Below are 14,899 nucleotides of genomic sequence, written 5' to 3'. Positions count from 1 at the left end.
ATGTTCCGTATGCCACTGGCTGCAACACAAGCACAAAGCATGATCGATCCACCCACGTGCTTAACAGTTGGAGAGGTGTTCTTTTCATGAAATTCTGCACCCTTTTTTTCTCCAAACATACCTTTGCTCATTGTGGCCAGAAAGTTCTATTTGAAATTCAGCAGTCCACAGGACTTGTTTCCAAAATGCATCAGGCTTGTTTAGATGTTCCTTTGCAAATTTCTGATGCTGAATTTTGTGGTGAGAACACAGGAAAGGTTTTCTTCTGATGACTCTTCCATGAAGGTCATATTTGTGCAGGTGTTGCTGCACAGTAGAACAGTGCACCACCACTCCAGAGTCTGATAAATCTTCCTGAAGGTCTTTTGCAGTCAAACGGGGGTTTTGATTTTCCTTTCTAGCAATCCTACGAGTAGTTCTCTTGGAAAGTTTTTTTGGTCTTCCAGACCTCAACTTGATCTCTACCGTTCCTGTTAACTGCTATTTCTTAATTACATTACAAACTGAGGAAACAGCTACCTGAAAATGCTTTGCTAACTTCTTTTAGCCTTCTCCTGCTTTGTGGGCATTATTTATTTTAATTTTCAGAGTGCTAGGCAGCTGCTTAGAGGAGCCCATGGCTTCTGATTGTTGGGACAAGGTTTGAGGCTCAGAGTATTTATAAAGATTTGAAATTTGCATTGCCTGGCCTTTCCTAACGATGACAGTGAACAAGTCATAGCCCTAACAAGCTAATTAAGGTCTGAGACCTTGGTAAAAGATATCTGAGAGCTCAAACCTCTTGGGGTGCCCAAACTTTTGCATGGAGCTCCTTTCCTTTTCCTCACTCTAAAATTGTACAAAACAAAAATAATACACTAATCTTGCTTAAAATGTTGAAAAGAATGTTTCATCTTTAACTTTATGACTTCTGGAGATCAGTTCATCTTCTACTCACTTAACTATTCACAGTAACAGAAATTTTGACCAGGGGTGCACAAACTTTTGCATGCCACTGTAGCAGCAACTCAATGCACGTAAGCATACAAATGTGGCCAGGAGGTTCAGTAGTTCTGACCAGACATCAGCATGGGGAAGAAATGTGATCTTGGTGACTTTGGCTGTGAAATAATTATTGATGCGGATGGGGTGGTTTGAGTATCTCAGAAATTGCTGATCTCCTGGGATTTTCACACACAGCTGACTCTAAAGTTTACAGAGAATGGTGCGAAGAAATCAAATGAGCATCTGTTCTGTGGGTGAAAACACCTTGTTAACGAGAGTGGTCAGAGGAGGATGGCCAGAGTGGTTCAAGCTGACTGGAAATTGACAGTAATTCAAGTAACAACAGTGGGGTGTAGAAGAGCATCTCTAAGCGAACAGCATGTCGAACCTCGGAGTGGATGGGCTACAGCAGCAGAAGACCACACTGGGTTCCACTCCTGTAGTTAATAAAGTAGTCGCTGAGTGTATATTGTCATTCCAAGCACTGTGGGCGCTCACTGGAAAAACCTGCAGTGATTAATGAAAGAAGCTCACTGCCACCATCCTGAGGGCAATTATGAATAAGCAATTGATGCTGCTCTTCTCTGGAAAAGCCAGATCCCACAACAGGAATAAATAGAATTTGAAAAAAACACAATTATTCTTGCCAGTAGCAACAGAGAAAGTTATACTCAAAGTCAGGGACTGCAAAGCACCCCTTCTCTTTCACTAAGTGAGTTGATCATTCAATAACCTTCATCATTGGGAAAATCAGGACAGCACTGAATCTCAAGAGAGAGGATTTGTAGAATGTCTGCGAGATGGCTTTTTAGAACAGCTTGTTGTTGAGCCCACTAGGGGATCGGCAGTACTGGATTGGGTATTGTGTAATGAACCAGAGGTGATTAGAGAGATTGAGGTGAAGGAACCCTTAGGAGGCAGTGATCATAAAATGATTGAGTTCACCGTGAAATTTGCGAAAGAGTAGCCAAAATCCGATGTGTCAGTATTTCTGTGGAGTAAAGGAAATTTCAGTGGCATGAGAGAGGAACTGGCCTAAGTTGACTGGAAAGGGACACTAGCGGGAAGGACAGCAGAGCAGCAGTGACTGGAGTTTATGCGAGAAGTGAGGAAGATGCAAGACAGATATATACCAAAAAAGAAGAAATTTTCAAATGGAAAAAGGATGCAACTGTGGCTGACAAGAGAAGTCAAAGCCAAAGTAAAAGCAAAGCAGAGGGCATATAAGGAAGCAAAATTTAGTGGGAAGACAGAGGATTGGAAAGTTTTTAAAAGCTTACAAAAGGAAACTAAGAAGGTCATTAAGAGGGAAAATATGAACTATGAAAGGAAGCTAGCAAATAATATCAAAGACTATACTAAAAGCTTTTTCAAGTATATAAAGAGTAAAAGACAGGTGAGAGTAGATATAGGACCGATAGAAAATGATGCTGGAGAAATTGTAATGGGAGATAAGGAGATGGCGGAGGAATTGAATGAGTATTTTGCATCAGTCTTCACTGAGGAAGATATCAGCAATATACTGGACACTCAAGGGTGTCGGAAGAGAAATATGCGCAGTCACAATTACGACAGAGAAAGTACTCAGGAAGCTGAATAGTCTAAGGGTATATAAATCTCCTGGACCAGATGGAATGCACCCTCGTGTTCTGAAGGAAGTAGCTGTGGAGATCGCGGAGGCATTAGCAATGATCTTTCAAATATCAATAGATTCTGGCATGGTTCTGGAGGACTGGAAGATTGCAAATGTCACTCCGCTATTTAAGAAGGGGGCAAGGAAGCAAAAAGGAAATTATAGACCTGTTAGCTTGACATCGGTGGTTAGGAAGTTGTTGGAGTCGATTGTCAAGGATGAGGTTACGGAGTACCTGGAGGCATATGACAAGATAGGCAGAACTCAGCATGGTTTCCTTAAAGGAAAATCCTGCCTGACAAACCTAGTGAAATTTTTTGAGGAAATTACAAGTAGGCTAGACAAGGGGGATGCAGTGGATGTTGTGTATTTGGATTTTCAGAAGGCCTTTGACAAGGTGCCACACATGAGGCTGCTAAACAAGATAAGAGCCCAGGGAATTACGGGAAAGTTATATACGTGGATAGAGCGTTAGCTGATTGGCAGGAAACAGAGAGTGGGAATAAAGGGATCCCATTCTGGTTGGCCGTCGGTTACCAGTGGTGTTCCACAGGGGTCCGTGTTGGGGCTGCTTCTTTTTACGTTGTATATCAATGATTTGGATTATGGAATAGATGGCTTTGTGGCTAAGTTTTCTGATGATACAAAGATATGTGGAGGGGCCGGTAGTGCTGAGGAAACAGAGAGTCTGCAGAGAGACTTGGGTAGATTGGGGGAATGGGCAAAGAAGTGGCAAATGAAATACAATGTTGGAAAGTGTATGGTCATGCACTTTGGTAGAAGAAATAAACATGCAGACTATTATTTAAATGGGGAGAGAATTCAAAGTTCTGAGATGCAACGGGACTTGGGAGTCCTCGTGCAGGATACCCTTAAGGTTAACTTCCGGGTTGAGTCGGCGGTGAAGAAGGTGAATGCAATGTTGGCATTCATTTCTAGAGGAATAGAGTATAGGAGCAGGGATGTGATGTTGAGGCTCTATAAGGCACAGGTCAGACCTCACTTGGAGTACTGTGTGCAGTTTTGGGCTCCTTATTTAAAAAAGAATGTGCTGACATTGGAGAGGGTTCAGAGAAGATTTACTAGAATGATTCCGGGAATGAGAGGATTAACATTCCTTTTTCCTAACATTCCTTAACATTTGACCATTCTTGGACTGTACTCCTTGGAGTTTGGAAGAATGAGGGGGGACCTCATAGAGACATTTTGAATGTTGAAAGGCATGGACAGAGTGGATGTGGCAAAGTTGTTTCCCATGGTGGGGGAGTCTAGTACAAGAGGGCATGACTTAAGGATTGAAGGGCGCCCATTCAGAACTGAGATGTGAAGAATTTTTTTTAGCCAGAGGGTGATGAATCTGTGGAATTTGTTGCCACAGATGGCAGTGGAGGCCAAGTCATTTGGTGTATTTAAGGCAGAGATTGATAGGTATCTGAGTAGTCAGGGCATCAAAGGTTATGGTGAGAAGGCGGGGGAGTCGGACTAAATGGGAGAATGGATCAGCTCATGATAAAATGGCAGAGCAGACTCGATGGGCGGAATGGCTGACTTCCGCTCCTTTGTCTTATGGTCTTATGATCATTTTCTGACCATGGAGCACCCTGGCTCTGACTGGGCACCGGGCAGCTTAACCAGGGTTTTGTGATGGTTGGTCTCACCAAGTAAGAGGTCAAGAAAGATGGAAGCATTCTCATGCATATTCAACGAAAGGGGACTCCAAAATTTATTTGAAGGACAGACTCATTCCGTTGCTGCAGCTAAAAATGGTACCATCCCACAGTGACTACCTGTGACACTGCACTGAGTATTGTTTTCATGACTCATGTATGACTCACACAGTTAGCACCGAGCTGTTTAGTTACTCTCTGAATCTCAGTAAATTCAAAGAGCTGTCTTTATTCATCTAAGGTTCAGAGTTACGCACAGAACGGAACCATACAGCACAAAACAGCCACCCAACTCATTGCATCTGTTCTGGCTTCTGATACAGTATGAGCAGATTAAACTTTCTCCCTTACTCTCTCTATAGTCCTACAATTTTCTCCTTCTCAAGTATTTATATTGCCTTTTCAAGTTACTATTGAACTTTATTCAAGCGTGACTTTAGTCACCTGAACTTAATTATCATCTGGAGGCTTGTATTGCTAATTAAGCTGGAGTCTTCCTTTGTTATCAAACTTCACAGACTGAGTCTATATGAGAAACCTAATAGTATTCATGAATACATTACCTTCCTGCATGTGTCATCAGATTTCAGGAAGTATATCTTCAAAATAAGAGGGAAGGGCACTCAAACATATGCCAGGAAAATATTCTTCACAGAGAGTAAAGTAGCTGGAGCTCTCTATTCCTCCCCATAAATGCTGCCTCACCTGCTGAGTTTCTTTGGCATTTTATGTTCATTAGATCTCTCCTCAAAATTGGGGAGGAGAGAGAAAATGAACAGGTTAAGTCTTTTTCTTGTCCCGGTAACAAGGGATGTGGAAAGGCCCGTAAATGGAGCTGTGATTTGGATCTGCCAGGATCTAATTAGAATTAATCTAACCTTACGCAGTAGACTAAATGACCTGCTCCTGTTCCTGTCAATGTTTATCAAGATATTAATTATGATAGTCCTACTGTAACTCTTGGTGAGTCGGGAAAATGACTTTGTAGATTTGCTGAAGTGGAAGTGATATTTGTTCGAGAGTTGCTCAAGTTCATTGTGATGGGTGGCAAACATATATACCTTTGGTAGAAGGCCCCATCGAGAACTGACTGTGAAGTGATGTTGGTGTTTCTCCACCTAAGCTTCACAAATGTCAGAAACAATCTAGAGTCAGTGGGAGTGCATCTGATCTGCTGCTGAGCTCACCAGTGAGTCCTGAACTGAGGAGCTGGATGTATTTCCCATCTGACACCTTGCCTTTACACCAGCCACGACCAACAAATGTTGAGTGCTCCCAGCCATTTAAATGGAATCACCTGCCTTAATCATATAGGTAGCAGGCCAGGCAGCATCTATAAGGAGAAGCACTGTTGACGTTTCGGGTCGAGACCCTTCGTCAGGACGTTCGGCCCGAAACGTCAACAGTGCTTCTCCTTATAGATGCTGCCTAGCCTGCTGTGTTCCACCAGCATTTTGTGTCTGTTGTTTGAATTTCCAGTATCTGCAGATTTCCTCATGTATAATCGTATAGGTGAGTGGAAGGTTTTTTTTGCTTAATTAAAATATTGGAATGCATTCATATAATTTAATTTTTAAAATGTTTTATGCAAATATGTTTATTGTTTTTCAGTTCCAGTGATTCCCAGCGGCCACTTAAAAAGTCATGAGGGCGTTCTGAGAATCCACAAGCTAAGGGCAAGTCAGCACTGGCAGATTGCTCTGGCCCAGGGCTGAGAAGGGCAACGGAAAATAAGTGGTGGAGTCAGGAATAGTATGGGGTAAGGGATAAAAATTAACACAAGAGTATAACGTACTTTACAATGATGTTTCTTAAGGGTCGATGATTCTACAAGTTCAAAACCAAGCTGTGCTGTACTGTGTTAGGTCCAATGATACTGACACTTAATCTAGTGTTACCTTTATGCAATATAGAGAAACCTGTGAATAATGGTCAATCTTTGTGCACCTTTTGTACATCTTTGTATCTGAGATACAAATTCATTGCAGTCATAGCAAGTTAACTATTTAGAAATGGAATATATAGCTACACAACAATTGATGGCATCTCTATACAGCCCAATTTTATGCCTTTTAATCAAAGTATAGTAAGGATAATGCAGAAAATTTAGGACAACATCTTGATGTTTATTAGCATCCTAAAACCAACAATAGGGTTGGGTTCTACTAAAGCAATGTGAAAAGGATGTTGGGTCAAGGGTTCACCTTGTGTTCTGTCATTTTACTTTGACTTCATTTCGTCCCACACCGTACATCACTTATATTTTATTTGATACTTTCCTTTGCCTAAACAACTTTATCAACAGCCTGGAATCTGGAGCCCACTTTCCTGCTTTACTCGAGCTATGCTGAATCGGAGAAATCGGTAAACTGGATTTTGTCTGCAAGAAGTGACATTCAGACAGAGGATGTTCAGACTGCCTGCTCCATCGCCATGGATGGAGACTCACAGTGCCACTCACATGGCAATGGGGAAGTTCACTAGAGTGCTTCTCACCTCTCTGGAGGCTTGCAAAACTTCCAAAGTGTTCATCAGTCCCACAGACACCTAACAATCATTGACAATGGGTGCTTCTCTAGTAATCCCTTCCTCTAGCACAGTAGTTCCAAACCAAGGGCCCACAAACCCATTGGTCAATGGTAGAGGTTGGGAACTCCTGCTCTAGCAGCAGATTTTGAGTAGGAGCTTCAGGCAAGGTTTTACTGGACCCTCATTAAGGTCAGGAGCCCCAGGGGAGAGGTCACAGAATAGAAAAAGAAGGAAACAAAATGTCCCATCCTCCTCATTGAAAATAAATGTGAAGGAAATCCCTGTTCCTGCACAGTAGCACGCTCTTGATCTATGTAATGTTGCGCTGTGCATGGTGACGCAGACTAGCTGAAGCCATTTAGAAAAAGCCTAACAACAGAAATTGAGGGTGACTTTGGCCTCCATGGTTAGAGTTAAAATGTGGCTGTGGATGGCAGTAGATCCATCTATGACATGCCATCTTACTTGGTGACAAATGACTTGGTAAATCTGAACCTGCAAAGGATTGTTCTTTGAAGAGGTCAGTACAGGAGCATGTGTTCTTTTGTACTTCATTATAAAAGAATCTTTGAGTGAGTGGATTTCTGTGCCTCATCCACTAGAGCTTCCTGAATTTACTTTGAGTCCAGAAACATATTGCTTGAATCTTCCACACTCTGTTGCAGAGTTTACTGCTGAGCTCAGTAATTGCTAAGTGCTGTGGTGGCCTGATCAGGGATACCCGAGCACAATGCCCGACCATTACCCAATACACATTCTACCCTGTATTTGTCAATGACACACTCCAAAAGGAGAAAAAGTTCTTATTTTGTTTCCTAAAGAAAATACATATTCCTCATAAACAGAGGGTGCATGTCCAAGAGAATTGTGATGTATCGAAAACTGGTCACATGACCATCACCAGTTTACCATTTATACACTTGTACCCACACACCCTCATATTGACCTGGTGGTCTTGCACACAGGATCTAAATGCTCCAAGGAGTGAAGATGGTTAAATGCTTGGTTGAGAGGGTCTATAATAGCAGATCCACAATGACTATGAATAATGTGCACTTTCATCCCTGTAGGCACTGAGTCTCAAGAGGATAAGGTACTGCTTATGAGGGTTCTCTAACCACTTATGTCAGTATACTTGCTCAATCAACTGCTGAAAGTACCCTCACAGAAATCCGTCTCTTCACTCATTTTCGGGCTTCCAATTAGGGAAAGTCACAAGATGCCCTTAAAGTAATTGCATCCAATGATGTCAACTAACTATTTAATGGGCAACTATTGATTTGTGTTCAATCTGGTCTCAGCAGTGGTAACATATCCTCTAGGCTAAGGGTTTCCAACTGTTCTCACGCTGTGGACCAATGCCATTAAGCAAGGGGTCTGTGGACCCCAGGTTGGGAACCCCTGCTCTGGGCTGAACAAAAGTTCCTGGGAAACAGATTCACTTTGGACCAATACATTCAGATTAATGCACTTAGCACTAAACGGGACTCAGAAATATAATGCTGCAGCCGGGCCCATACAAGCAGCAAATGTCAGTGTTTCTAATAAAGCCTTGTTTATTGTACATAGTTGATTCAAAGCAAGGGCATGGCGGATGAAATGCTTTGAAGATTACTTTGACGAGATGGGGAGTCAGTTTTCAGTCGTTGGACTTTTTTGGTCATTAAACTTTCAAATATGTAAAGTTAACAATGTTCAGTATAAAATTATATTGGAATACATGTACCCAAAATATCCAAGGTCGAGTGTTTAGAGCATATACATATTAGCACCTTCCAGGCAATCAGCATACCCGCACTGTGGATGTTACCTTAGATTCAGTTTACACCCTTAACGTAAATGATCAAAACAAGAAAAACTTGACTCTGAAGTGCTACAAGATCATCATTTTCCATCACAAGCTGCTGGGCAGTGTGAATGGAAGTAGAAAGCACTTTGCTTATTGACTCCATCACACAGTGGTGTGTACGCCAGCTGCTGTGGTGGTGACTAGAATTTGTTTTTTCAGACTATGTTTGAAAGGTAACATGAGTCATCTGAATGATTATATAGCATGTCCCTCGGAAGAGTTACAACACTGAGCCTCAGCTAATTATAGTTGTTCATATCAAAACCATCCTAGCCTGGCTATGAATAAATTTGTATTAATTAGTGGAGAAACAAATATGATAAGTTGAAGATAAACACCTTTACGGTAGATGACTACAGTGCTATCACCTCATGAGTGTAAGTTGGGTTGGGAATAGTGGACCCCTTGGATGTAGTTAGGATGCTGGCAAGATTATCCTTTTCACTTGGGGAACCTGCAGAGATCCACGCTGGAAAAACACAAGTGATTGCCTAATTTCAGAATGCTATGTTCCACCATATCATACTGTGGACTGGGATCCCAAACATGAATATGTTGCCTGTGAGGCAGTGGTGACAGGATCACAGCTGACCTGAGAAAAACATCAACATACGATGGAATCTCTCAAGGAAGTGGGTGAATCTAGTTTTCCGGTCTGATGTTGATCAGACCACGTACTCATCACTTCAACCTTCGTATTCACCAAATACATTTTCCAACCACAGGTACTTCTCCTGGAAGTTGTCCCACTGTTCTACCTGAGCAACAAGCTGCTCCCGATAGAAAATCTACATGGGCAGCTTTCTATTCCTGGAGATGAGTTTGTTCGTGGTACATCTCTATTCTTGCAGAAAGCAATCCTCCGATAGTTGGTATTTGTTCCTGCAGAATAGTATCTCTGTGTTAATTCAGAGCAGCAGCCTGCTTGTGATTGGCATCATTCCACACTTGGAGAACCGCAGCCTAGTTCTGCATAACAAAATGTGGAGATCCGAGTGGATCAGCCAAAGTCTACATTAGGACTTTGAATTACTTCCTTGGTAACTACTACCTGACCACGTGGCCACTCCATAACGACATCTTTGGCAGATCCTTACACAAAGTGTATGCATCTCCAGAGTTAAACTAATCCTGTCCTGACTGCCCACCTCATCTGCAAGACAGAAGCTCACTGGTCCTTAAGAAGTGGAGCATAGTGAATCCATTGGAGGAACTCATCAGGTCAGGCAGCATCTATGGAGGGAAAACGGACAGCTGAAGAATCTCAACCTGAAATGTCGACTATCCATTTCCCTCCATAGCTGCAGAGTTGCTCCAGATTTTCACCATATGCTGTCTTTCTTGTGACTTCGGAGTGAGTGCCCAGTCCTTTATCTAAACCTGGCACAACTGGAAAAGTGAATATCCTGTCTTTTATGATACTCTACTTCAGAATGTTCAGCAAATCATGTGATAAGTATTTACATACAAACATTTTAAATCTTAAAATGTGTTCAGAGATACATAAAGTAAGGACACAGTTAATTAATGGCGTATGTCATTTTTGAAATCACAACTTGTATTTCTGTAAATTACTCGTGGAGTGACTTAAAACTTCTCAAATTTCATTCATTTGTCCATAGTGATGTGTGAAAATATCTCCTGCCCAGTAACGGGGCATAAAGTTATCTTAGTAATAAGAAACTTGTATACATTGGTTGGTTTCTAACATGGTAACATTTGTGGCATGTGGCAAATGCACCCTTGGAGGCTAGCAGGCTAGCAGTCTGGCAAAACAACTTTATAATACTCCAGAAATAAAATAAATGAATTTCTGTGTTCATTTTGCCTTCCTGCAAAAGCTGAGTCACAGCTGAATGAAACATACCTTCCAAATGGAAGTAAGTAATATTTAGTGGCATATGGACAGCCTACTGTATTCTCATGGAGCTGCAGAGAAATTTATTACTTAAGAATTGTTTGTTAGTACAATTGCTGTTATTAGGTTTGCAAAATATGGTGGTTATATTGTGTAGAATCGAGTTTCAGAAACAAAAAGTTAATGAAAGCCCGTATGATCAGTTTTCGTATTGGCAGTGAAGGAACGATTATTTGCTCAGGCATTGGGGAGAATGCTTGAATTCTCTTCATTAGTTCTAGTGTATCCATTAGGAGAAGTAGATAGACTAAGCTTTAGTTTAATATCATGTCTAAAACATTACATTGAAGCACTGCAATGCAAAGCCTCCCGAGCCAACAGTTTATAATTTGACCTTCAGTATCCGCAGCCTTCTGCTTTGTAGTTCCTTTCCAGTCTGATTTAACTCAGTCTTCACCTCTCCACAGGTGTTGCCTGAGCTGCTGGGCTTTCGCAGCATTCACCTTTATTTAATATTCCTCACAACTGCTCTGTTTTGTAACTCCTCGTTCTGACAGAACTTTGTTCTCTTCTGTCGTTCCTCTGTTCATCTCTCCCAAACTGATTAGCAGCCATTTCAGTATCCGCTATGGGTCCGCCGCAACGTAATGACGTCAATGGGACTGTAGTTGAGAGGGTGAATAGTTTCAAGTTCCACAGTGTACACATCACTGAGGATCTCATGTGAACTGTACATACCGGCTGTGTGGTTAAAAAAAAAGCACAACAGTGCTTCTTTCACCTCAGAAGGCTGAAGGAGTTTGGCAAGAGTCCTCAAATCCTCAGGACTTTCTACAGGGACACCATTGAGAGCATCCTGACTGGCTGGGGTCACTGCCTGGTACAGGAACTGTACTACCCTCAATCACAGGACACTGCAGAGAGTGGTGCGGACAGCCCAGCGTATCTGTGGATGTGAACTTCCCACTATTAAGGATATTTACAGCAGCAGGCGTGTAAAAAGGGCCTGGAGGGTCATCAGGGTCTCCACCCACCCCCAACCACAAACTGTTTCAGCTGCTTCCATCTGGCAAACAGTACTACAGCATTAAGATCAGGAGCAACAGGCTCCAAGACAGCTTCTTTCACCAGCCCATCAGATTTTTCAATATACATTGATCTAATTGCAAACAAGAGAGAATCTTCAGATGCTGGGAATCCGAGCAAACAGCACAAAATGTTGGAGGAACTCAGCAGTCTAGGCAGCATCTATAGAAAAAAGTACAGTCGACGTTTCAGGCCGAACCCTTTGGCAGGACTGGAGGAATATGAGGTGTGGTTCCTCCAACCCAAGTGTGACTTTATCCTGGCAGTAGAGGATGGACATATTGGAACGGGAATGGGAAGTGGCCACTGGGAGATCCCGCTTGTTCTGGCGGACGGAGCGTAGACACTCAGCGAAGTGGTCTCCCAATCTACGTCGGGTCTCACTGATATACAAGAGACCACACCGGGAGCACCGGACACAGTATATGACCCCAACAGACTCACAGGTAAAGGGTCATCTCAACTGGTAGGACTGTTCGGGGCCCTGAATGGTAAATGAGAGAGGTGGTGTAGGGGCAGGTGAAGCACTTGTTCTGCTTGTAAGGATAAGTGCCAGGTGGGAGATCAGTGGGGAGGGATGAATGGACAAGCGAGTTGCGTAGGGAGCGATTCCTTTGGAAAGCAGAAAGTGGGGGGGCAAGTGTTTGTTGGTGGGATCCAATTGGAGGTGGTGGAAGTTTCAGAGAATTATGTGCTGGACGGGGAGACTGGTGGGCTGGTAGGTGAGAACAAGACAAACCCTATCCCTGGTAGCGTGGCGGGAACTTGGAGTAAGAGCAGACATTCATGAAATGCAAGAGATGCATTTGAGGGCAGTGCAGATGGTGGAGGAAGGGAAGCCCCTTTTTTTTTAAAAAAAGGAGGACATCTCCTTCATTCCGGAATGAAAAGCCTCATCCTGAGAGCAGATGGGGTGGAGACAGAGGAATTGAGAGAATGAGATGCCGCTTTTACAAGTAGCAGGGTGGGACAAGGTATAGTCCAGGCAGCTGTGAGGGTGCTGGATTCCACACACTGACGTAGATTGGGAGACTGCTTCACCAGGCATCTATGCTCCATCTGCCAGAACAAGCGGGATCTCCCAGTTGTCACCCATTTTAATTCCACTTCCCATTCCCATTCTGATACATCCATCCATGACCTCCTCCACTGTCGGGATGAGGCCACACTTAGGTTAGAGGAACAACACCTTATATTCCATTTGGATAGCCTCCAACTCGATGGCATAAACATCGATTTCTCAAGCTTCCAGTAATTTCCCCCCCTCACCATTTCCCATTCTCTTGTCCCTCTCTCATGTTATCTCCTTGCCTGTCTTTCGCCTCCCTCTGGTGCTCTTGCTTCCCCCCCACCCCGCACCTTTTTTCTTTCTTCCATGGCCTTCTGTCTCTTTCACCAATCAAGTTCCTAGCTCTTTGCTTCATCCCTCCCCCTCCAAATTTCACCTATTGCCTGGTGTTTCTCTCTCCTCCCCCCCCCCCCCATCTGTCTAACATATTCCTCAGCTTTTTTTCTCCAGTTCTGCCAAAGGGTCTCGGCCCAAAACGTCAATTGTACTTTTTTCCATAGATGCTGCCTGGCCTGCTGAGTTTCTCCAGCATTTTGTGTGTGTTGATCTGATTGCATATCTGACTGTACATGCATGTATACAATCTTAGTGTTGGGGTACTACCCTCCCACATTTCCCTTCCTTATTGCTTGTACATAGCGATGGAGATGCACCATAAAGATTTTTACACCCTCATGTTGTGAGATGGATGTAAGAAATAAAATTATAATTCTAATTCAATGTCAATGGTGTCTCTTCCTTATTGCAAAATTTTATTTATTCCTTCATTCCTCTTTCTTCTCTGCAAGTTTATACCTGCTCGTCTTCCAAATTCTGCTGGATTTAAAGCAAGATTTTTGACCTGTAACATGAACACTTTCTTCATGCACAATGTTGCTTGATTTGCTGAGTCCATAAGTATACTTAGAGCAAAAGGTAGCGAGAAGGAAAACAGACTTCCTGAAGGGTCTGTGTGGTCACCAATTGTGTTGAGCAAGGGTGATAGAACATAAAACAGTACAGCACAGGAACCGGCCATTCAGCCCACAATGTGCCAAATGGCTAAAAAGCAAATCAAAACACCCAAACACTAATCCGTCCTACCTACACCATGTCCATATCCCTCCATCTTCTCTGCCTATCCAAACATCTCTTAAAAGCCTCTAATGTATTTGCCTCTACCACCATACCAGGCATCCACAATTCTCTGAGTAAAAAATTCACCCCTCACAAGACCCTTTACAGGAAAGATGTCAGCAAAATAGAGAGAGTACAGAGAAGATTTACTAGAATGTTACCTGGGTTTCAGCACCTAAGTTACAGGGAAAGGTTGAACAAGTTAGGTCTTTATTCTTTGGAGCGTAGAAGGTTGAGGGGAGATGACAGAGGTATTTAAAATTATGAGGGGGATAGATAGAATTGACGTGGATAGGCTTTTTCCATTGAGAGTAGGGGAGATTCAAACAAGATGACATGAGTTGAGAGTTAGGGGGCAAAAGTTTAGGGGTAATACGAGAGGGAATTTCTTTACTCAGAGAGTGGTAGCTGTGTGGAACGAGCTTCTAGTAGAAGTGGTAGAGGCAGGTTCGATTTTGTCATTTAAGAAAAATTGGATAGGTATATGGACAGGAAAGGAATGGTGGGTTATGGGCTGAGTGCGGGTTGGTGGGACTAGGTGAGAGTAAGCATTCGGCACGGACGAGAAGAGCCGAGATGGCCTGTTTCCGTGCTGTAATTGTTACATGGTTATATGGTTATATCGTACTTGAATGTACTCCCTCTCACCTTCAATGCATGGACAAGGTTTGGAATGAATTATTTCCTAAGTTTACATGGAGAAGATCATAAAAGCTATGGAAATTAGAGAAGAGAACAGTAATATCCTAAGAGATTTCAGTTTATGGAAGTGGAGGTGTTGACAGTCTTGAGGTTGATAAATCCTCACGCTCTGACTAGCTAAGATATAATGGGAAGTAAGGGAAGAAATTTCTGGAGCTCTAATAAATATTTTTGTATTTACTTTAGCCATAGGTAATGTACTAGAAGACCGGAAAGTGGCTAACGTTGTGCCCTATTTAAAAAGGTCAGCAAGGGCAAGCCAGGGAATTTCAAGCCAATGAGACTTAGATTAATAGTTGGTAAGTTACTAAAGGATTCTAAGAGACAGGATCTATTTGCAAGTGGAACAACAAGGACTAGTTAGGGATAGTCGTAATGGCTTTGTGATTGGGAAATCATGTCTCAA

Source organism: Hemitrygon akajei, chromosome 8, assembly GCF_048418815.1.
Source record: "Hemitrygon akajei chromosome 8, sHemAka1.3, whole genome shotgun sequence".
Taxonomy (NCBI): Eukaryota; Metazoa; Chordata; class Chondrichthyes; order Myliobatiformes; family Dasyatidae; genus Hemitrygon; species Hemitrygon akajei.
Note: the sequence above shows the minus strand (reverse complement) of the source record.